The sequence below is a fragment of the Leopardus geoffroyi genome, chromosome A1 (genome assembly GCF_018350155.1).
Source record: "Leopardus geoffroyi isolate Oge1 chromosome A1, O.geoffroyi_Oge1_pat1.0, whole genome shotgun sequence".
Taxonomy (NCBI): Eukaryota; Metazoa; Chordata; class Mammalia; order Carnivora; family Felidae; genus Leopardus; species Leopardus geoffroyi.
In genome coordinates, this window is record NC_059326.1 from 32,698,378 (window position 1) to 32,722,804 (window position 24,427).

General features: G+C 32.9%; 1 pseudogene; it reads left to right on the top strand.

The window, feature by feature from the left end:
• LOC123608353 overlaps nt 1-24,427 on the top strand; it is a 77,879-nt pseudogene that overhangs the window by 39,074 nt on the left and 14,378 nt on the right.

A 24,427-nucleotide genomic window follows, 5' to 3' on the forward strand; every position in this document is an offset into this window, starting at 1 on the left:
ATTCTTCTATTCCCCTAGAAGTTATAATATTGGTATTAAGTTGCTATTCACTATTTTGTTAGTGGGAGTTCCACATCTTTCCACTTGACTGTTCTACCATCATAACTATTATATCTATATCAAGCAAACATTGTGGGTGTTCTTCCAGTGGGTAAAAGTATTTATTATAGTAATACATATTGGGGATAGGAATAAATATAGTATGGTTGATAGCTATGAGTTAAACTACCATGACGTGGATTTAGAACAAAATGAAGTTTATCTTCTGGTTCCATTACGCCTGCTCTTACCTATGGATCACAGAATTATTCTTAAATCTTTAGGAATTAGTATTATCTCAGAATCAGTGTCCAATAATACCTCAAGGATCTGAATATTGCACCTAGTGTAAACAAGAGGTCTAAAAGAGTTGAGAGAATAGCAGCATTACTTGTGGATGGCCAGAGAATTTCCATTTTTCTATTGCTCTTTGTGTTAGGAGGTGGGAGAAAAGTCCCACATGTGGATGATTTTTGTGCCCATGTGCCTCTGTGGTTTAGAATGAAGTGATCAGAATATCGTCTAAAAAATTATCCACATAGTATACCAAATAAATATATCTATTTCAGATTAATAAGGTCTAAACTGAAGTAATTAACTTTATAATTTGTAATGAATAAGTATGTTTTCAGAAACGTAGTATAAAAATACAGATCTTGGCTAGAAGATGTGTTATCTATCGATGCAAAATCTAAATTTAAAAGGCTCTCTAGTCTACACACCTAATATCAGTGAATATAATCTCTCTCAAAAAAGCAAATGAATGACATAAATAAGAGTATTTTAATTTTATTTCAAAATAATCAAGTGAAGTTGTTTTAGTAGCTACAAAATTCAGAAGCAATCTTGATAAATCTAGAAGAGACTAAACTTTGTTATTTAGATGGCTCAGGAGAGTTTATGCAAAGGTATTTTGGCTCACTGAATATATTTTACACTTACTCGCACTATTATTTTAAAGAATTTTACTACTCATACATTTTCTCTGCTAGAACACTAGTGTAAATACATTGAGGACTCTATGAAGTAATTGCATACTCTAGGGGTTTAATTAACAACAAAGAAAATATATATTAATGACACAGGCTGTTTTCAATTAATAACTTATCTAAATTAATTATTACTATTATGGTTAATATTAAAGGTATATTGTTCAAAACATGACTAGACTTTCAAAATTAATAGGAAGAAAGTATTGTGTTCTACTTTATGTATTTAATCTTAAAAGCTGAAAATAAAATTTATGAATTACAATATTTGAAGCTAAATTTTATTAACATTAACAGTAAATATTTCATTTAATTATTTTTTTGTTTTCCCTTATTTATAGTCTGGCATATTATATTTGTTAAATAGCTATATTGTCAAAGAGGCTTTTCTAATGTTAAACACCCAATGACATTTTGTCTTCTGAAATGTATAGTCAGTGATTGGCTTAAGGGAAGAGTTACACATTTCTTCTGTTTGCTTTTTTCTTTTTTTTTTTTTTTTTAAGGGTTATACTTTTCTGAAGGAAAACGGGGTGTTAGTGCCCCATGATTTCTCAGGTTATTAAATAGGAATGTTAGTAAACATAAAAGGAGTACTGAAAATGTTTTCTTTCTCTGGATCCTTTAATTAACAAATATTTAATGCATGTCCCTACTTTACCAGTCTTTGTGGTAGGTACTGGGTATGAATACTGTATAAAATAGATAACAGCTTCCACTTTCATGCAGGTCATATCAACACCACTTTTTTGACTCTCTTCATTAAACCCTGTTTATTCTTTGACTACCTTTTTGAATCATGTTTTTTTTTTCCTCCACACCATTCAGTTAAAATTGATCTTACTGTATTTGCTAATGACACCCTACTTAGTATATGTGTGAAATATGTTTATGTCCTCATAGTATTCGATGGCTATGAATTTGACATTGTGGAAATGCTCTTGTGTTTTCTGAGAATTTTTAAAAATATTATTTCTTTTATTCTTAAACAAGACTCTATTATCTGTGTGTTTTTTTCTTTGCTTCTCTTCCTCCGCTTGCCTCTTAGATGATTATGTTGTATTGCAAGACTTTCCTAAATGCTTTACTCTTTCCCTGTGTATATGTACACCCTCTTTTTGCCTTAAGACCTATAAAAGAGGAGAAAATTCGGAAAATTCAGGAAAACACACAACCAAAACTCACACAATTTTGATGTCCAGTGATGGACCTTTCATGGACTTAAAGCCAATAAAAAGGCAGTTTTTCCTGCTGAATTGCTTTCTAGTCCTCAAAGGAACTGATTTCAACGTGCAGTTGCAGTTCAGGAGAGGATGAGAACAAAGGCAATCTATGGATATTTCCCCCGAGTGTTCCTAGAACCCAGTGAAAGGATTTATTCTGAGAAATAAGCATGTGTGTATGTGAACAGAAGTAACCACATACAGTACAGGCTGAGGAAAATTTTGTGACTGGAAAATTAGGTGAAGAAACAAAATATTTTACTATGGAAGTGGTGGAAATTGAGGTGAAATGCTTTAGTAGACTATTTGCTTACAAAATTCTTAGTGGCTCAAAAAATTTTTACACAGCTAATTTTATGTATGTTTCTCATTTGAATTTGTGAGAATTCTGTACTTTACCTATTACTGAGGATATTCTGAGAATTTTTTAAAAATATTATTTTTTTATTCTTCAACAATTCTTAAACAATTGGGAAGAAGGGTCTGCCATTTTTTGAATCCTTAAAAGAATTGTCAACTTTTTCTTTCCTACTTTTTCTCCTCTCATTCTCTACAATACCACTGAATTGCCTTGTGTCCATGTCACTCCATGTTTGCTGCTCTTGTCAAAGTCTGAACTGACTTCTGCCTGCTAAGTTCAATGTTCTGTTCTTGGTTCTCATCTCACTTGCCTTCTCAACATTATTTAGTATTTTATCACTCTCTCTTTGAAACACTTGCATTGACACACTTCCAGGAATCAAACTGTCGTGTTTGTCTTTCTTTTTCACTAACTGTACTTTTTCAGCTAGCTGCACTAGCTGTGCTTTTTTTTCCTCACCTTCCTGTTTCTTTGATTCCTTAATGTAGGAGGGGTCCTTGGACTTTTCCATCCAAACTCACTTGCATGGCAAATTTATTTGATTCCGAATAAGTATGTTAGGCCCATAATTCTCCTTTGAAATTCAGACTCATTTAGCCAAATGTGTCTTCAGTTTGTTCACTTCAAAATTGGGATTACCCAATCTAAATTTGCAACCGGCCCCGTCAACCTAGTCCACCATCCATCTTCTTTAACTTAGATGTGGTTAAACATCTTAAATTACCTGTAGTCATCTCTTTTGATCACACTGCATCCTATATGTCAAAATATCTGGCTTCTTCTTCCTTCAAAATACAACGGAATGGATCTTCCACTTCTAACACTGGTTCCATCCTGGTAAAGCTGCTATCTTTGACCAAGATAGTTGTGATAACCTGCTATATGGCCTTCCTGCTTAAACCCTTTTTCTTGCAGTAAATTCTTGGCACACTTGTAGGAGTTTTCCTTTGTAAATATACATCAGTCTGTCACTCATGGTTTTCCATTTTATTCAGATAAAATCAAAGTCTATACAATAATCTATAAAGCCTATATATATAGGGATTCTTTATGTCTGCGACAGAATTTTATCCTACTCTCTCCCTTGATGATTTATTTCTGTTCATCCTGGCCTTTCTAGTTTTCCAGTGTCCTCCTTTCAAAGGTTTCTCTTGGCTCCTGACCTTTGTACTGGCTATTGGCTTTTTTTCAAATATCCATGACTTATTGCTTCATTTCCTTTAATTTTTGCTAACATTTCACTGGTCATTGAGGCCTCGTCTGACTGCTTTTTTTTTTTTTTAAGTTTATTTGTTTATTTTGAGTGGGAGTGGGGCAAAGAGAGGGAGAGAGAGAATCCCAAGTAGTCTCTGTGCTGCCAGCACAGAACCAAGAGTGGGAGGCTTAGTCAACTGAGCCACCCACGTGCCCCTAATCTGACTACTCTTAAAATAGTATATGGGGCGCCTGGGTGGCCTAGTCGGTTGAGCGTCCGACTTCAGCCAGGTCACGATCTCGCCGCCCGTGAGTTCGAGCCCCGCGTCGGGCTCTGGGCTGATGGCTCAGAGCCTGGAGCCTGTTTCCGATTCTGTGTCTCCCTCTCTCTCTGCCCCTCCCCCGTTCATGCTCTGTCTCTCTCTGTCCCAAAAATAAATAAACGTTGAAAAAAAATTAAAAAAAAAATAGTATAATCCACTCCTCTTATTCTGTTTTTTGTTTTTCCATGCCATACATAATCTTTTAAATATACTACCTAGCTTACCTAATTATTTTTTTTGTCTTCGCTAACATATGTCTTCTCTAACATGTAAGATCTATGATGTTAAACATTTTAATCTGTTTGTTTCCTGCTGAATCTTCGCCATCTAGCATAATTCTTACTGCATAATTGTTAGATAATTGAATTGACTGGAGGTCCTGAGATTACAGAAAACTCTGTATGTTATAAAGAACATTGGAGGGGTACCAGCTTTGTCTTGTTCTTGGCCACATCATTTGTGCCTAGCAGCACCAAGAACATAAGAGACTCCTAGTAAATATATGTTGATTTAATAAATGTCCTCGATAACAAGTGCTATAGATTAAATGTTAGTATCCCCCAAATTCATATGTTGAAATCCCAAGCCCTGAGGAGGTGAGGCCTTTGGGAAGGTGGGGATTATGATGTTTGTACCATCATGAATGGGATTAATGTCCTTATAAAAGAGGCCTGAGAAAATTCCCTTGCTCTTCACGATGTTAGCTTCTGTAGCCATCAGAGAGGATGGAGGCCCTCACCGGATATCAAATCTTCTTGTGCCATAACCTTGGATTAATAAATCTGTTATTTATTAAGCTACCCAGTTTATGGTATTTTTTTCTATTGAGTAGACTAAGGAAACCATTTTATTTAGCAAATACATTGAATATATATTATATATACATCTATATTTTGGTGCTATAAATATTTTGCCCAGATATTTGTATTTGATTTTTACCTAATTAAAAGTATATACATACTTATCTTTGAAATAAAAATATATTCCCCTATGTTTTAGATTTTGAAATAGATATAACATTTTATACATGTGTGACATATATAGTTCTGTGTGTGTGTGTGCACGCATGCATGTGAGTGTGTTGTATACACATATATGTTATAGTTTGGTAAGTTGTATCATCTTAAAATTAGCCAGGAAGGAAAATATTGTGTAAATGTTAATTGGCAGTTTACATATACAAACATATAAAGATAGTGTAATTTTAATATGATTAATCTCACATATTTATGACCACTATAGATTCAATCACAAGGAATCCACTTAAAGCAAGATAAAACATGAAAAAAGTATATCATTATTGAAAATAACAAAAGTCTATATGATTATAAATAGTAGTCATTTTTGCTTGTGTATCAACTAAAGTTTCCAAACAAGTAATCAAACTCTACAATTAAATTATGCAATAAAAGGATGGAAATGGAGTTCATTTAACAAGAGTCTTCTTTTCTGGTACATTTGCTCCTTTCTCCTTGGCTTGTCCCTTGATATTGTGTCCTGTTTTATGAATGTCACATTAGCTGATAAAGAATCAACTGAAATCTGAAGAGAGTGGGAAACACCTGTCACATTGTTGAATTACTCTAAATATTTCCTGTTAATGAGTAATGCATTTCAAAATTATATCCATATTTTTTCTTGGTCTATATGAATATCACATAAAATAACAGTCTGATACTTTAGTTTTGGTTCCTTTTTTAATTTGAATATTTAAAAATGAGACATTACACTCCTTTGTTAATGACACAGTTATTCAACTAGTTCATTGATTCATTTATTCTTGAAACATATACTGAACATTTAGGAGCTGTATATGTTAGCAAATCATATTTGGAGCTTACCTATTTTAGAGAAGCTTATAATCTAAAAGCAGAGGCATATATGTATACAACTAGTTATAGAATACAGACAGAAGTGAGTTCAAAGGTGAAGGAATATAAAAACAGATGATAGGAATGAAGAGGAAGTAAAGATTATATTATAACAGAAGGTATCAACTAATCTAAAGACAAATATTTATTTGCCCAAGCAAGAGAAGTCAGGAGTTTTAATCAAAGCATATAATAAGCATTAGTGGTAGGTGTTTGCCTAAAGAGATTCCATTTTTCATGCTGGCATCTGGACTAGCTCTGAAGAAATTGGAGAAAGGAGGGGATGTCTACAGAGGGTCTTGCCTATCTGGCTGTCAACTGCCCAAGCCCTGAGGGGAGGGTACTTGGAAATGAAGTTGATCCTCTTGTGTCTCCCTAGATAGCCTAAAGTTGGGAATTTTAAAGGAATGATTGCATTGACACTGAACATTTTGAATGAATGAAGTCTGAAGTACTAGGTCAGAGTCTTGTGGTTCTTCAATGGGACAAATGATAATCCTTTCATTATGGACATGGGGAAAAATGGGGGATTGTCAAGGAGAGGATAGGAGAGTGAATGACAGAAGAGGCACTCATAAATTTAAGACAGTGTCCATTAGTCAATGAGTAAAGAGTATTTCAAGTTTTAACAATAGAATACAGGTTTTCTTGCCATTGCCTAAATATCACCACTTTGAGGAAGAGTTTCATATCATAAGAGCAAGAGTGTCATTGAAGCCAACTTTCGAATACTTTTATTTAAAAGGTATTGAATATGGATGGGATCTATCAAGGAATAGAATGTATTTATGAAAATTCCTTTGTAATGTCTGCTAAAATTTTCACCGCAAAACTTTTTTTTAAAATTTATTTATACAACATACTCAAACATGTAATTCTAATTCTAACAGGAATCTTTCATCCCACGCATAGACACACACAAACAAATAAAGAATACAAAGAATTGCTATTTTGGTCAATAAAGCCCATATTTGAGTAACAGATGAAACTATATTGCTTTTTTACTATGTTGACATTTGGCTTGCTTCTTTCACCTAAAATTCAGAAATGCTTAATTTCAGATAAACTTAGCATGTTTACAAATTACTCAGCAGTTGACCTCCATCATAGATATTTTATGGATATATAACTGTAATATCAATATATTCTGAGAATAATAAACATTAAATAAATAACCTTAGTAGATTCATTATGAAATATACATTTTAGAAATAAATACATTATTTTATTCACAGATATCTTATGACCACAAATGAATACCAGAGATATATCAATGGTGATGATTTTTAATGTTTCCTCAGTTAACATTATTAGCTAGTGTTGATAGGAATGTATCTTCTAGAATAGCATATTTTATTACCAAAATCTATCTTTTTAAATAATAAGTAGAATTTTTCAACAAATTCTGTCTTCCTTTAAATTAATCTTTCCTCCCCCCGTTCATGCTCTGTCTCTCTCTGTCCCAAAAATAAATAAACGTTGAAAAAAAAATTAAAAAAAAAATAAATTAATTAATCTTTCCTTTCCCAATAGGTTAATTTTCTGTACTTTGTATCTTCAAAGGAGAGAGTTTGTAACTTCCCAATATAATTTATTTCAGAAATATGTAATAGATTATAATAAGTGCAGTAGAAAACATACTGTAGTGTCAAAGATTGGAAATTCTTTTCTAAAATTTAGAGATGTAATTGATCATTGATGAATCAATCATGCACATTGTGTTTATATAGTTTATATATATATATATTATAGGCAATAACTAAACTTATTCTTTGTGTAATTAAATTTTATTTATGAACAGTAAAAATATTGTGACAGTGCTTTCAATAAACGTAGTCATTTTTGTATGTAAGTACAAACAAGATAAGTAGTAATTTTCCTTTACTGTCATTGCAAACAACGTAAGGCCTAGTTTAAGACAGCTATACACTGTAGAGTCACACTTTATTGGAAATATTGACTAAGGTATCAATAGTTATGTCTTTTCCACTTATTTCAGATCAGGTCTTCAATGTAATTTTTCTTTCCTGTCAGTATGGTGAGAGTAATAACAGAAGTCTGTTGTTTATATGATATATATGCAGTGCATATGTATGAAGTCCCAGAAAGTGTTCTTCAAATTATTGCTTCTGTAGCCCATTTGGGAGATTGTTATAGTGCCAGTTTCTAGATCCAACACCATGAGATTTCTGATCCTGTAGGTCTAATGAAGTCTAAGGAACACACTACATTTTAAGACACACTGGTTTCATGGTGTATTAAAAAGTAAACACCCACAAAATGATAAAACACATAAATTAAGAGTAAATCTTAGTTTTTCTTTTACTTAAAATCATTTAAACAGACTTATATTCAATGAAGGACATAATACATAAAAATAAAAGAATTTTATCCTTTCATTCTCTTGAGGGAAAAATTTCACTTGAATTTTTCAGTTCGGTGAACAAATGTCTTAAATACTTTCTATGTAACAAACACTGAAAATACACAGTTATGTCAGTATAGTCAACTGGAAATAAAAGTGTGAATTTATTTTTTACATATGAATTTCTGTATAAATTAATTTCAGTCTTTTCTGTAACAATGTGGAATATGAAAGCAAAAGAAAAATAGTCTTTTTTCCTTTGTCTTTTAAAATGTTAGTGTTTTAATATATTGTCAGTCAGTAATGGAAGGAAGAAAAAAATGCATGATTAAGCCCACCTGATGAACTAACAAAACTCTAAAAAGAAGACTGTGCCTGAATACAGATACTGCTTATACCTTTAAAAATATTTGCCTATGAAAAATTTAAACATTTTAAAGCTGTGAAAACTAATATTAGGCAGCCATAGATTCACTGTTCATATTTTAACAAAAGTTAACTTTTTTGCCAAAGTCAAAGAAAAAATGTGAGTTAACTGGGAAGATAGGAAAGGTAACACACCTAATGATATAACCCTGAAGATTCACTGGGTTATGTCATCCTCTCACCTTGAGTGAAGATGAAAACTGACTTGCTTACAATCAAGGGAGATAGGACGTCACTCCTATGAGTACATCGCATTGTGTAAGACTCCATTATAGTAGACTATAAAGAGAGGCTCTACTATTGGCCTTGAAGAAGCAAGCGTCTAAAATCACTCTGGGGATGGGGTAAGAAATTAACTTGGAAGCCCTCCTTTCAAGAGCCTTGTAGTTTTCTAATAATCAAAAATATATTCACATATTTAGTGTAATAATATAAATATGAATACCAGTGCATGCTTCTTACATAATCGTTTATCATAACTGAAATTACCTTTATTGTGAATCTGTGGATGTGCAGTAAAACAAGGTTGAAGAAGAAACTAACACAATGTCAATAGGAATAACCAAATGAGCATGCAATTTTATAGGTTTCAAAGCACATGATGTTTCTTCTATTCAGAATATTTTCCCTCTTGATCCTGAATAGCTACTTTACTTGTGTTCAGTTTTACAAATCACAGAGCTCTTTATCATTCAAGATTTCCATAACTCTACTCTTCTGCAGTAACTGTGGCTCCTACTCTTTCATATTTTCTTATCATGATGCACTTTTACCAGTATCTGAGATTATTGATAGATTGTTCTGAAGAATTTCCATAAGAACTTAAGCTCGCGTAAGAATAAAGACTACATTTTTCATCACTGCTATCCTAGCAGTAACATCTCAGACATGGTAGTCATTTAAGGAATACTTGTTGAATGAATAGAAACCACAAACACACTGCTAAATTTCGCTTGATGCCTGCTGCAGCTGTAAGTGGTAATGATAGGAAAAACGCCTAAGAATATCCCCAAAGCAAAATATCATTGAAACAATTTAAGGAAAAAAGTCTACTAGAGTTAGGATATAATTCTGGCATGAAAATGATGAAATCTGTGGTTTTTCGACATACTTACTAAACATGAAAGAAAATATGAAATGCCCTCTAAAACCTTTAATTTCATAATTTAGAATGCTTTCTAGACCATTTTGGATCTTTTCTTTTCTTTTCTTTTCTTTTCCTTTCTTTTCTTTTTTTTTCTTTTCTTTCCTTTTCTTGAGATAGAGAGAAAGATTGGGAGGGACAGCGGGGTACAGAGGGAGAGAGAGAAAGATAATCTTAAGTGCTGGACGTAGGGTCTGATGTGTCGCTTGATCTCACAACCTTGAGATCCTGACCTGAGTTGAAATCAAGAGTTGGACACTTAACCAACTGACCTACCCAGGTGCCCCTAGACCTTTTTAAAATTCAGTCTTTCTCATTTTTAAAATTCATTCTTTCTCATTTCCTATTTTCTGAATGGAATTAAATATGTATGTATATATGTATTATTGTGTATGTATATATATATGTGTGCGTATATATATATATATATATATATATATATATATATATTAGTACATTTAGGATAAATAATGGCTACTTATATAGCTTGTATTGGAGGAAAATACCAATGGACTCATCACATTTACTGCCTTAAAACAAATATAATGCTAATTAGATTATATAAGGATAGTTTCAGTTTTTGTCTTTAATAATGTAAACTGACTTCTTAACTTCAACTCAGTCATATGTATGTTTAAATATAAATGATCTATTTGCATTGTGATGTTTTAGTTCTACACTTTTAAAAACAAACATTTGTGTTTTTAATAAAATCAAGATGAAAAGACTTGATGCATTATTTTATGTTTGTGAAGAAAATGAAAAAACATGCTATGTGAGGGTCACTCATAATTATATAACGCATGTGAAATATACTGCTATGAATCCCAGAATGATAAAAAGAATAGATTGATGACAACAACAAAAGCATTATTCCACTTAATGTTTGTTTAAACTACAAAAGCAGATTTCAGTTTTATTGAAAAATAATTGATATACTTTACTGTATAAGTTTAAGAAGTTGAGTTTGATGGTTTGATTTGTACATATTGTGAAATAATTACCCAAATAGATTCAGCTAACATCCATCATCTCCTATAGATATACTGATAAAAAATAAATGAAAAAAATTCTCCTTGAGATGAGAACTGTTAGGATTTACTCTGTTAACTTTTCTGTATATCATACAATGATGTTAACTATATCATCATGTTGTACATTACATATCTAATACTTTATCTTTTAACTGAAAGTTTGTACCTTTTGAGCATCTTCCTCCACTCTTCCCTTCCCCCACTCTTTGTCTCTGATAAACGCAAGTCTGATCTTTTGTGTTTTTTAAATTTAAAATTTTAAAGATCTCCACATATAAGGGAGATCATACAGTACTTGTCTTTTTCTGACTTATTTCACTTAGCATAGTGTATTCAAAGTCCATCCATGTCGCAAACAGTAGGCTTTCCTCATTTTTTATGGCTGAATAATATTCTATTGTGTATATGTAACACAACTTTTTAAGTCCATTCATCCATCAGTGGACACTGAGGTTGTTTCCATGTCTTGGGAATTGTAAAAAATGGTACTGTGAACATGGGGGTGCACATATCTTTTTGTAGTTAGTGTTTGCATTTCCTTTGGATGTATACCCAGAAGTGGAATTACTGGATCATATGGTAGTTAGATTTTTAATTTTTTAGGATTCTTCATACTGTTTTCCATAGTGCCTGTACCAATTTATAATCCCGCCAACACTGCACAAGGGTTTCCTTTTATTCACATCCATGCCAGCATTTGTCTTTTTGATGATGGCCATTCCAGCAGGATTGGGGTGGGTGACATCTTACTGTGATTTTAATTTGTGTTTCCCTAATGACTAGTGATATCGAGCATCTTTTCATGTACTTGTTGTCCTTTTGTATCTCTTTGTTTGAAAAATGTCTATTAAGATTCTTTGCCTATATTTTAAATTGAGGTTTTTTTTGTTTTTTTTTTTTTTTTTTTTTTTTTTTTTTGCTATTGAGTTGTATGGGTCCTTTATATATTTTGGCCTTTAACCTCTTATCAGATATATGGTTTGCAAATATTTTTCCAATTCCATTGGTTTTATTTTTACCGTGTTCATGGTTTATTTTGCTGTTCAGAAGCTTTTTACTCTGATGTAGTCCCACTTGTTTATGATTTTGTTCTCTGTACTTTAAGGTGTCATATCTTAAAAGTCATTACCAATATCCGTATTGAGCTTTATTCCTATGTTTTCTTATAGGGGTTTCAGGGTTTCAGGTCTTATTTTCAGTCTTTAATCCATTTCAAGTTAATTTTTGTGAGTTGAGCAAGATAGTGTTTCTGATTCATTCTTTTACATGTGAACATCCAACTATCTTAGCACCGTTTATTGAAGAGACTCTTTTCTGCATTGGGTATTCTTGGCCCCTTGTCAAATATTAGTTGGCCATATGTACTTCTGCTTATTTCTGGGCTCTTGATTATGTTACATTGACCTATTTGTTTTTATACAAGTAATTTTTCTGTTACTATAGCTTTATATTATAGCTTGAAATCAAGGAGTGTGGTGCCTCCTTCTTAGTCCTTTCTCATGATTTCTTTGTCTATTTGGGTTTTTTTGGTGATTCCCTATACATTTTTTCTACTTCATTTTTGAGATGATAACCTAACATTTAAATATTTTAAATAATCATCCACTAGGTGGTGAGGAAATTAGAGTTTGTGATGTGCTTCCAAGAATTTCATTCGGTCGGGGGAGATAGTCTTTCCCATTTCTGGTGCCATGGGCATAAAGGCACACTCTTTTTTAGTAATTTCATTACTCCTGACTATATTTAAGATACAAATAAATTTATGCTCATAAACCTTACTTTCAAATAACATGTATCAGGACACTTTGATTTTTTTTTCTGTCAAATAATATTGCAATTCATCATTTAACCTAAAGTATTTTCTTCTAATTTTATTTTAGAGGAAGTTTTTCTATTTATGCAATAACTAATAAAGAAAAGTTCTACAGTCTATTAATTTAACCCAAGGAACAGTAACATGGAATGAATCAAATACTCATTGAAGGTGACTGGGATGGAGTTTAAGGAAATAAGAAATGTATATTTTTATGTATACCTCTGTTCCTTCCCCTGGTGTCATCTACACAGTAGAACCATAAATTACAATCCATTCACTGCTTCATTTTATGAGTAAAAAGGTGTGAGGATGTTCATTCAGTTGGGAAATCAAATTGACTTCATAACTCCATAGTGAAATCATGGGAAATGCTACATAGTTGCTGTTTTGAAAATATATTTAAATTTATGTATGCATTTTCAGAAATAGTCATCTCATCTCTACACATTTAATAAAAGCAATTTATTCCAATATAAATCACTTTGCTGTCATTGTAATATCCTCAGGAAATAGTTCAAATTTAGTTGATGTTCTAATATGGGAAACTGAGGCATCATGAGATTAACACATGAGTTCAGTTTTGCTTCTGACTTTTTTTTTTTTTTTTCTACTGTATAGGAAAAGAGAACATAGTTTTCTGTCATCCCGCCTATTCTGTCCTATTCAGGAACATTTCTGTCTACACCTGTTGACAAACCCTGGGTCATTTACATACATACATGTTTAGTATGTAGGAGATAAAATCACCCACATATAGCTTAGGCAGTAATAACATATTTGAAAATAAACTCTTGGTTCTTTTCTTTACAATCTATGCTGCATAGTGTTTTCCATGTTTGCCAATAGAAGCTCTATCCTCCCAGTTTTTTCAGAAAAAAATATTTTGAGATATATACATGTTCAACTCATTCTTGACTCCTCTCTTACTTCGTATTGTATTAGTCAGGAATTATTGTTGATGGTACTTTCAAGATATATCCAGGATCCGACCTCTTCCTGTCACTTCACCCATCACATATATTCATCCCTGCAACCCTGTTAGCATCCTAAAGATATTTAGCTGAACAAAATCTCACAGTCTATTAGGAAGTAGTGACGCTTAAAAACAAGACGTCCGGACAGGGCAGTATAGGAAAACAAAGTATAATTTCTAAGATTACAAAGGGCAGAAATAAATATAAAGGACAGAAAATAAAGGGCAGACTCAGCATAAAGTTTATTTTTTATTCTTATACTTTAAGTAAGATGATAGATTAAAATCAAAAAGTGTTCTTTTCATATTTGTATAAGCACCTGACTGATTTGCATCAATATGTGCTCAGTGCATATTCACAGATAAATTTTAGCTCAGTTTCTTGGTAAATATCTATTGAATATTTCAAAACATGCACTAATATTGACCCTAAGGTGTTTTCACATAATGCCTATTCTGATGATCACAACAGCCCTGCAAATTTCTATTGCTATTCATTCCTCATTGCCCATGAAGATGCTGTCTTTTCTGTATGTTCACGTAATCCTAATCCTCTCTGCAGAGGTTTGGCAAACTTTTCTGGTAAAGAGTCAGATAGTATATATAAATATATAATCTTACTTTGCTTGCCATGTAGTCTCTGTGGCAACTACACAACTTTGTCAGTGCAGAGAGAAAACACTCATAGTAAATAAGTGTAAGTGAATGGATAGGTCTGAGTTCCAAGCTAACTTTGTTTACAAAATTAGATGGCAGGGCAGATTTGGCCCATAGGCCATAGTTGGATGACTGCTGTACATTATAAAGGTTATGGCAGTTCCAGTTATAGAGAAAGTGCCCTCAAAACTTTATTGAATTAATGCTTATATTAGTTTGGTCAGTTCATATAGTTTTACAAACCTAGGAGGAATAAGGATTTCTAAAAAGCATTGTGAAATTTTTAAAATTAAATCAATAGGAAAGTAAGTGAATATACCAAATATTTCCTTTAGCCTTCTAAAGGATTATATTAAGTAATACAATATATATCATAAACATCTCTCTCTATAAGATTAATTGATGAAACTTAGTTTATAGCCCTTTAAATTTATGTCATTGTACATAAGCGTGTGTAATATGCTTATAAAAGAATTTATAAGTTGACCTGTTTGCTATAATTCAGAAAAACAAACTGATATGGCAAAATATCAAATGAGTTTCTTCCATTTTATGTATGATTTAGAGTAAATATAGCACATATTCATATGCCATGTTCAGGCTATACCTTTGTTATATTTTTTATTATTAAGTAGAAAAATACATGCAGGATAATTTTGGTCATGAAAATTGATAGAAATATTTTAAATATCATTTTCCAACATATAATACCATTTGCAAAAACATTCCTTACTTTGGAACAGCTAAGTGCACTTAATATAATTATTTATGTGTTTAATATGCTATAACTAGGGGCATGTTTTTATGGTAGCTATCTAGTTTTGATTATTAAGGATGTTATAAGCACCACATGTTTAAATGCAGAAAACAGAACAGCTAAATTCAAAGGCTTATGAGTAGTGAAAAATAAGCTAGCTGTTCACATACCCCTGGGGCTATGGATTAGTTACTGTGTATTTCAGTCCCTTACTTTTGGTATACTTTTGAAATGTATTGTATATGATTTGTATTGAAAATCTTGGGTGTTACATTGATTTTATTCAAGGATTACAGTTCATCCAACTTCAGAGTTGTTATCTTGGTATCTAAAATTTCTAAAATTGCTTGCCAAGTTCTAACAACAAGCTGTATAATCCCAGATCAGACACTGCCTCCTGTGTATTATCCAACAACAAATTGGGTAGAATAGAATATCAGTAAATTAAGTATCAGAATAAGCATTTTTATGTACAATGCAGATTTATAATTATAATTTATTTAATCACTAAAAGCAATCTTATCATTATTAATTTTTTTCTTATTTGTCCTTTAAAATTTTTAGGCTTAACACAGCTCATGCCACCTAAATTTCTTACTAATTAATTTCATAGCAAGTGTTCATTCATTAACATGATGCTGTATCCCTAATTCATATTCCAAATTTGATTTACGTTTCAATATGATTTGAGAAGAGGAGATTTGGTAAATTTATTAATGTATATTTCTTTTATAAAGGTCAGACAAAGGGAAATGTCTTACCCTCAATCATAGCCCACAATAATTATGTTTTCAATGTTTTGCTTAAAGTTTGGGGGAGAAATATTATCAACTCTTTCCATCAAAAGCAAGAACAATGATGCTAGGTCTGTTGGTTAAAGGTAAATGCATAATACAGTCAATGTAGACATAGAGGTGAGGAAGGGACAGGAATATTAAACTTTGTTATGCCTTCTTGTATAAACAAATACAAGAATATCAAAGTAAAAGAGTGAGGGACGATGATTGCTGAATAAGGTACTTTTCAGATTCTGGATGTTATGTTTTTTACTTTTTATTATTTTTGTGACATTGTTGTTGTTTTTGTTGTTGCCGTTTTATGGATTGAATTGTGCCCCCCCAAATTAATATGTTGAAGCCCTTTATCCCCAGTGTGACTGTGTTTGTAGTCAGGGCCTTTAAGGAGGTGATTAAGGTTAAATATAGTCACAAGGGTAAGGCCCTCATCCAATAGGATTGGTGTCCTTGTAAGAGGAGGAAAATACACCAAAGATGTGCACGTAAAGAAAAGATCATGTACAGAATACAGTGAGAAGGCGGCCTACTGCAAGCCAAGGAGAGAGGTTTTGGGAGAAACCAAACCTGCTGAGATCTTGATCTTGGACTACTAGCTTCCATAATTGTGAGAAAATAAAGATATTAAGCATATGCTATGCTTTAAAATACCTAGTCTGTGATGTTTGGTTAGGGCAAACCTTGTGGACTAATTCAACAGGTGTATAACATATATATGGGATTAAGTATTGCTTAATGAATTTCCATATAGAACATAACCCATGAAACCACTCCACATATTAAATTACATAAATTTATCAGCACCTCAGAAACTCCAGAAAGTATCTTTCCATTTACTCCATAACCAAAGGACACACACACACACACACACACACACACATAAATAAAACCTGTGTTATACACTATATATATATGTATATATATATATATATATATATATACACATATATGTATATATATGTATATATATGTATATCAGTTTATGATAAGTACTCTTTTATCTCTAACTTATTTAGCTCAACACTGTGCTTCTGAAATTCATTTGAATTGTTGTTAATTCCTATATTTTACTCATTCTCATTAGCTTTTACCATCTGTTAGATGAATGTAATACATACATTTATTCATTCTACTCTTGATGGACATTTCAGTTTGAGACTATTGCAAATAGTCCTTCTTTGAACATTCTTATATATATCCTAAGCTGAACAGATACACACAGTTATAACTGATATAGCTAATGTAAATATAATATACATATATATTAGGTATGTAACTAGACTTAAAATTGCTGGGTTCATATATTCTTTTGACTAGATTTATAGTATTATTGCTTCATTTGTGACCATGACCAAAGCTGGAAGAAGAGACAGAAGAATGTGGAATCTTGTCATGTTCTGTTATGAGGATTTTACTGTAAGGCTACCTATTTCTTCTTAGAAATAGGTCCCATTGGTTTAAAGTCATTAGAAATGATATTAGGATCATACATGAGAAAGTGTGCATGTGTGTGTGTGTGTGTGTGTGTGTGTGTGTGTGTGTGTCTGTAATTAGTTTTGGAATGTGAGAATAAGTCTTGCATAAATTTAATCTCTTCTGATATATATCCTCTTTCTTCTATTTATCCTCATATGTTGTATTTTATAATTTTTTTAACATTTTTATTAATTTTTGAGAGACAGAGCATGAGCAGAGGAGGGGAGGAGAGAGAGGGAGACACAGAATCTGAAGCAGGCCCCAGGTTCTGAGCTGTCATCACAGAGCCTGTGGTGGGGCTTGAACTCACGGACCACGAGATCCTGACCTGAGCTGAAGTCGGACGCTTAACCGACTGAGCCACCCAAGCACACCCTCATATATTGCATTTCAGAACCTTTATTGTCATGTCCACATAAGTTAATTTCTAAGTCTCCTTTGTCACTATGCTACTAACATGCATAAGCATTATCATATCAGTGTTTGCATCAATGTTGGAGGGTAAATTAGGATGTAGGAACCATGTCTCTTCATTTAAAAATATGAGATTATTTAGTAAAAGCCCAAACTAAATATTTCATTGAATAATTTAAAATAATTCATAATTTAAATTTTAAAAGATGTGAAAAATACTTAATAAAAGCCAGCTTCCCTTCTTTACATTGTTTTTTTTTTGTCAGACATTCATTGTCTGTCATCTTAGTGATTGGAATCTTTTTTGTTTGCTTGTTTTCAGATTGATGTATCCCAAGTTTCTCCTTACCGGTATTTCCATTTAATTTGATACCTGAGATATTTTCTACATAAAACAAATACTATTGTATTTTCCCTTGTGTCTCTGTTATCCAAAAGAATCCCTTCTTGACTCCATATTTGCTCTCTAGTTTCAACTTGAGTAATCCATATTTGGCCTAGCATCATCTCCCTTTTCTACCTTTAATGCATCTTCAACACTTTGACTTCCCTTAATTTCATTCTGTGGGACATAGTTTTATCCCTTGGTTTTTGTTCTAACATGGATATTTACAGCTCTGACTCCTTTATGTTCAAGACTGGACATTTTCTAAGGTTATCTCTTATGTTCCTTTCTTTTATGTACTTGCAAGCCGTCTCTTGACTCTCTCATCTGTTCTTAAAATTTAAATACTACATCAGTGTAGAGAATATAAAATTGCATTCCAATTTGAGTTCCAAAACACAAAGACTCAGATCTGTTGTTGATGTGAAATAAAACACTTCATCAGGTACACAGATGATGGAAATAGTCTGTCCCACTGCAGTCAGGTGTAGTCATGGCATGTTAAGCACACTCATGTTTTGGTCAATTCTACTTGTAATAGTTATAAGTTCAAGAGCTTTATAAACCAAATATGTTTGTGTTGTTTATCACCTGAATCATCCTAAGGAAATTAGGTTCTCCACCTGAATCCTATGTTTCTCATTGTGAAAATGGGGAAAATGACACCTATTATGTTGTGATGACTTATATATAATTGTGGTATTAGTAACATCTCCGAATAGGAGCAGCAAATTGCTCAAAGTCAGGTACAAGAATCATAAAAATACTTTCTTTCTCTCTTTCTCTACCAACTTCAAAAATGCAAAAACATACTTGAAGGCTGCCTGATAGTCCAGCGAGAAATCGGGGCTATATGGCTTTCACTTCCTCTAGGTCCTGTAGAATTTATTACTTTAAAAATGCAAGGACTAGGGCTGGGCTTCAGGTATAGTGTAGAATGAGCACAAAACTTATATGCAGGCTGTGGCTGTGACTTTAGACAAGGCACTGAGATGTACAACACTTCTTTCAGTATGAGTTGTCCCAAGGACATTGTGGTTTAAATACATTTCTGAGTACCAGGTTCCAGATTTATGTTTCTTTCTCATTGTTTAAAATGAGCTGATTTAAATCTTACAGCTTCTAAACTTGAGGGCACCATATTTATAAAATTGTTATATTGTGACAAATGTTTTAAAAGAGTAAAACCTCTTTTTTCTCCTTAAAAAAAAAAAATTGGTAGCTTAGCTCTGACACATTACATGATTGCCTGCCTAAGTATCTTTGTACTTCAGATTATAAACATTGTTTTATAGTATAAAATACTTAAAGGGAATTTAATAGAAATGCATTTTATTTGTTAGATAATTAGTCGGTTGCTTTTGAAAAGGAACAGTTCATTTCAGTATAAGGTAGCATCCAGACTATGAAGAAATGTGAAGCATTTGATAGCCTGCTTATTTTGCTTTTATTTTGCAAGTCTTTTGCATACTCATACGGGGCTTGCAATCTCTGACATTATCCAGGGACCTGAACTATCATTTCTTGAAGCAAGATGGATGTTTACCCTGCTTGGGAGGCACTTAACATGGCAACAGCACAGGCAGTGTAAGTGACCTCTCTCTGGGTGGAAGCCTCGAGTGTATACATAGATTAATGTGCTTCTCCAGAGAGTGATCACTGGGCAGATTCTTATTAGTCAATTTATTCAGTTGATTAAAGATGACTAATCATATTGTATTTTGAAGAACTCTCTTAGTTATTAATTTGAGCCACAGAAAACAGGAGAGCCAGTTCACCTTAGCTACAGAAATTGTGTGCAGAGAATTAGACACTGCACATTGCCACGCATGGGCACTGGTTAAGCATGGGGAGGGAATATAAAGTTTCAGCTGTTATGTTCTGTCTAGGTGCAAGTGCAGATAAGCCTTTGAACTTTAAGGCATATAGAATCTGTAGTTAATTGATGGAAAATTTACCTTCTTCTCAAGGTGCATTTTGCAAAGTGATTGTAAAGGTGCTTGCTGAATGCAAAACAGATTTAATAGATAATTTGGATTGCATTGACTTTACACTCATTGTGATTTAAACGGAAACTTATGCTAGCAGGATTGGATTTTAACATTATATTGTTTTGTGAATGTATCTGTGGATTGTAACATTAAATTGTCTTATGAAAGGATCTGTAGATATTGATATAGAAGTGTTTATATTTTGCAAGAAAGGTTCGTTGTGACATCCTATGCTTAATTTGAAGTGCAATTCTTTTTGATAATAAACTATTTGCATAGAAAATCATAATGTTATTAAGACAAATATTTTTAAACATAAAATTCTTTAAAAATAATCTTTAATTCTGTCAAATTTCTGACAAAGTATGAGGCAAACCATTGTATCTCCAGAATGTCTTGTAGGCGTGGGGTTAGGGCCGTTATTGACAGGGATGTTGTCCTAAGTCTGTGTTTTCATAGGGTACACACTTTTATTTTTTAAGAGATCCGTAAAAATATCTTATTTTAAAGTTATGTAATTATTCAAAGCATTAAGACAATGTAGGACACTAACAGAATGATGTTTGAAAATCCCAATTCTAATGCTCATAAGTAACAACAGATTGGGCATTAAGTCAACCAGGTATATTTTAATATACTGATCTAGATACACTAACAACTACTTTATGAAAACAGAATCAAATTATATATACTATATTTACTTTTAAAAATGATGAACAGAGATATGGGTTTGTGTAAGAAAGCCTCAGCATGTTGACCACATGCCCGCTGCCTTCTCTGTCTTCTGCATCCCTTCAGATATATCGTTATGATGTAAGCAAAATCATGGGCACTGGTCTAGACTGGGAGGGAACAGTTGACACCAGGGGACAAAACCTAGTGACCAACTGTGGAAAGCCCTGAAGCAAGAATAAGACAGCATTTTCTAGAGATACTTTGGCCCTTAGGGATGTAAGAAAAAGAACCATTCTGGCCTGAGTGAATATCTGTGGAAGGACCTGCTGACATACTCCCAGTGATCCTAAGGCTGAGGACCAGGGTTCGCTCTCTTGACCTCTACAACTGTTGCTGATGCAACTGTGCAGGTGACGAGAGAAAAGAACAGAGGCAACCCTTTCCACTATTGTTTAGGATTCTAAACATGTCAGTTCCAATGTGTGAACGTTTTCGTACTTGCCTTTTGATGCATATTATGAGAGTTTCTATAGGATATATATTTCAAAGTAAATTACAGAGGTTTCTAGTTGTCTTCCAGTATTAATCATCTCCTTTTTAAGGTAACATTGGATTTCTTCATGTTGCACTGGGCACATGGTGTCTCAAAATATAAGTATACCTTTGCCCAAGTTATATTCATATGTGCCTAAGTACTGGCCAATAAAGATAAGATACTATAATATACTGGTTTGTCAAATTAGCCTCAGACAAATCAAAGATCTAACCCATGATTAAACTTTACCAGTAATTTAAAGTACTCAGATAATCGCAAGGTGTTATAAAAATTGGTCGAGGACTTACAATGAGCTTCCCAGGATACTTCTCATTGCGTCCTACTTGTTCTATCCTGACTTTAATGTGAGCTTTCAGGTGATGTGTGCAACTGCAAATCTTACACAGAAGAGAGTCATTTCAGTTATAAAACATTTCCATTTTATATTCAGTGAGTGATAGAGCTTCAGTGACATTTTCCAGGGAACCATTCCCCATAGATCCATAGATTTTATGTTTGTTTCTTATAAACAATCCTAGACAACCTGCTAAGTATCTCCTGCTAAATGTGTCCCATAGATACAGACTCTGCTGCCTGCAAATATCATTAGTTTGCTTGCCAGGAAGTCTGTGATTAACATGCCTAAAAGGACATTAAAACAGGTCACTGACTTCTTTCTTTCCTTTAAGGTGGATTGGATTCTTAACTCTTTCCTTCCCAGATGTATAAGCAGAAGCAGTCCCTAAATCCTAGGCAGTATCATTTGCATTGGAGAGTTTTCTTCTTCTTTCCTCATTCCAAGTAGAGTGTGGATGTAGTGGATGGAAATCCGCCAGACCTTTGCAATGGAAACTTTTTGCCAAGTAGACAAACAAGATAAGAAGAGTCTGCATCCCTGTAGAATTGCAGGGACATAGCAGTACCAGCATGCCAACTTCCAGCCTTTCTCAGTATCAGGGAGAATTAACTATCTGTTTAAACTCCTGTTATTTAATATGTTTTGAAACTCTCATATGACTCTAATGACAAAACTGAAAAAAATTAGAACCCAGCAGAATACTGCACATGACAGAATCTATAAATGGCTTTGGAATAAGAGAAGAAGATAGGTTGGCAATCTGATGATGCTTGTTAAACAATGGAAGTCATATTATGACATTAAAAATATTTATTTATTTTGAGAGAGAGAGAGAGAGAGAACAAGGGAGGGGCAGAGAGAAATAGAGAGGGAGAATCCTAAGCAGAGCCCAATGCGGGATTCAATCCCATGAACCATGAGATCATGACCTGAGCCAAATATGCTTAGCCAACTGAGCCACCCAAGTGCCCCTATTACATTTTTGGATAGAGTCACAAGCAGAACTAGGGGGAATAGTTGAAAATCAATAACAGCCTTAGTTGTCCATTTTTTTCCTACTTCTAATCCTTCAAGAGAGAAGTACTCTATTAGAATTAGATAGTCAGTCTTTACATAGAGAGAGAGAATGAATGAAGCCTTATTAAAGGAAACATAATTGGTGGCTAAATGTGTAGTTTGGAACCTTGGCAGATTGAAGAAATGGCTTTTTTACTCCAAGCCATATCCTCATATAGATTTTGGTTGTAACTCAGAAGACTTAGCAGTTAGTAAGATTAAATATTTCTGGCTTACATCCTGCTGGGTGTGGCTATGTTACTAAATTTTGCCAAAAAATGTAAGAAGATATAATTTGGGAAATTTGGGGGAACTGACGTTAAATGAAAGGGACACTAGTGTATCTTTTTTTTCCTAATTTTCTGTTGGTTGAATGTTAATATAATTTCTCGAGCTCCAAAAACAATTTTAGAACCTGACTTGGTCTTGGGGATGGAAGCCAAATACGGAAGAGCAACATAAATGTATAAGCCTGACATTCTGACCAAATTGATGCCCTGGTTTTCCACACTTCTCGGATAAGGGAGAAGATCAAATTCTAATAAGAAACTCATATTATTTGAGTTGCTTCTGATACTCAAAATAAAACCCAACTAAGGAATATTTGTGAGAAACAAAGTGCTAAATAAACATTTACAAAACGAAGGTCAAGAAATATTAAGAGAAAATGACAAATAAACAGAAATACACATTCCATTTACATACATGCCAATTTTGTGTTGAAAACACTAAAGATAAGGTACAATAATAAACTAATAAAAGATAGTTTATCCTTCCCAAAATTAAAAGCCATATTCACCAAAGAATCCAGCTAAATATTTATGATCAGAATTATTTGAAATGCATGCTTCAGTTTACATTAGTATATTTGATTAGCTAATATAAACAATAAAAATCTAAAAGTCTGAGGGACAAATAAAATTGTAAGGAATTAAAAACAAAATGAAACTAGAAATTTGGGGAGACAATTAAGCACCCAAGTCAACTTTCATCCGCTGGTGTCTGCTAAATCCTAGATAAGTTGAGTTTTTGTTTCTGTGGATGAAGAAAAAGTCTAGGACTCACTAAAGTTCGAGAATATAATTAGAAACTAATAAAAACTTAGGATTCAATGGGATACACCCTGTGTAAATTAGTATAAAAAAGAAATATACAATACAATGATAAAAACTACACTTTTCCATTCTGATAGTACTGTATGGACTGATGCTAGAGATAAAATCCTCCTGGACATTTATAACCAGGAGCCCATCCTCACATGATTTTGTATTCTAAATCTATGCTACTTTTTGGTCAAAAATACCTAATAAGTGAATTTAAGTGAACAGATTCCTGGGTTAGTAGTGCTTTAAATGACTGGTAGAACTGAATGCATCTGTATCTATATATCTATCTATATCTATATCTATATATCTATATCTATCTATATCATCTATATCTATATCATCTATATCTATATCATCTATATCTATATCTATATCTATATCTATATCTATATCTATCTATATCTATCTATATTTATATCTATATCTGTCAACACAGAGCCCAACGCGGGGCTCGAACTCACGAGC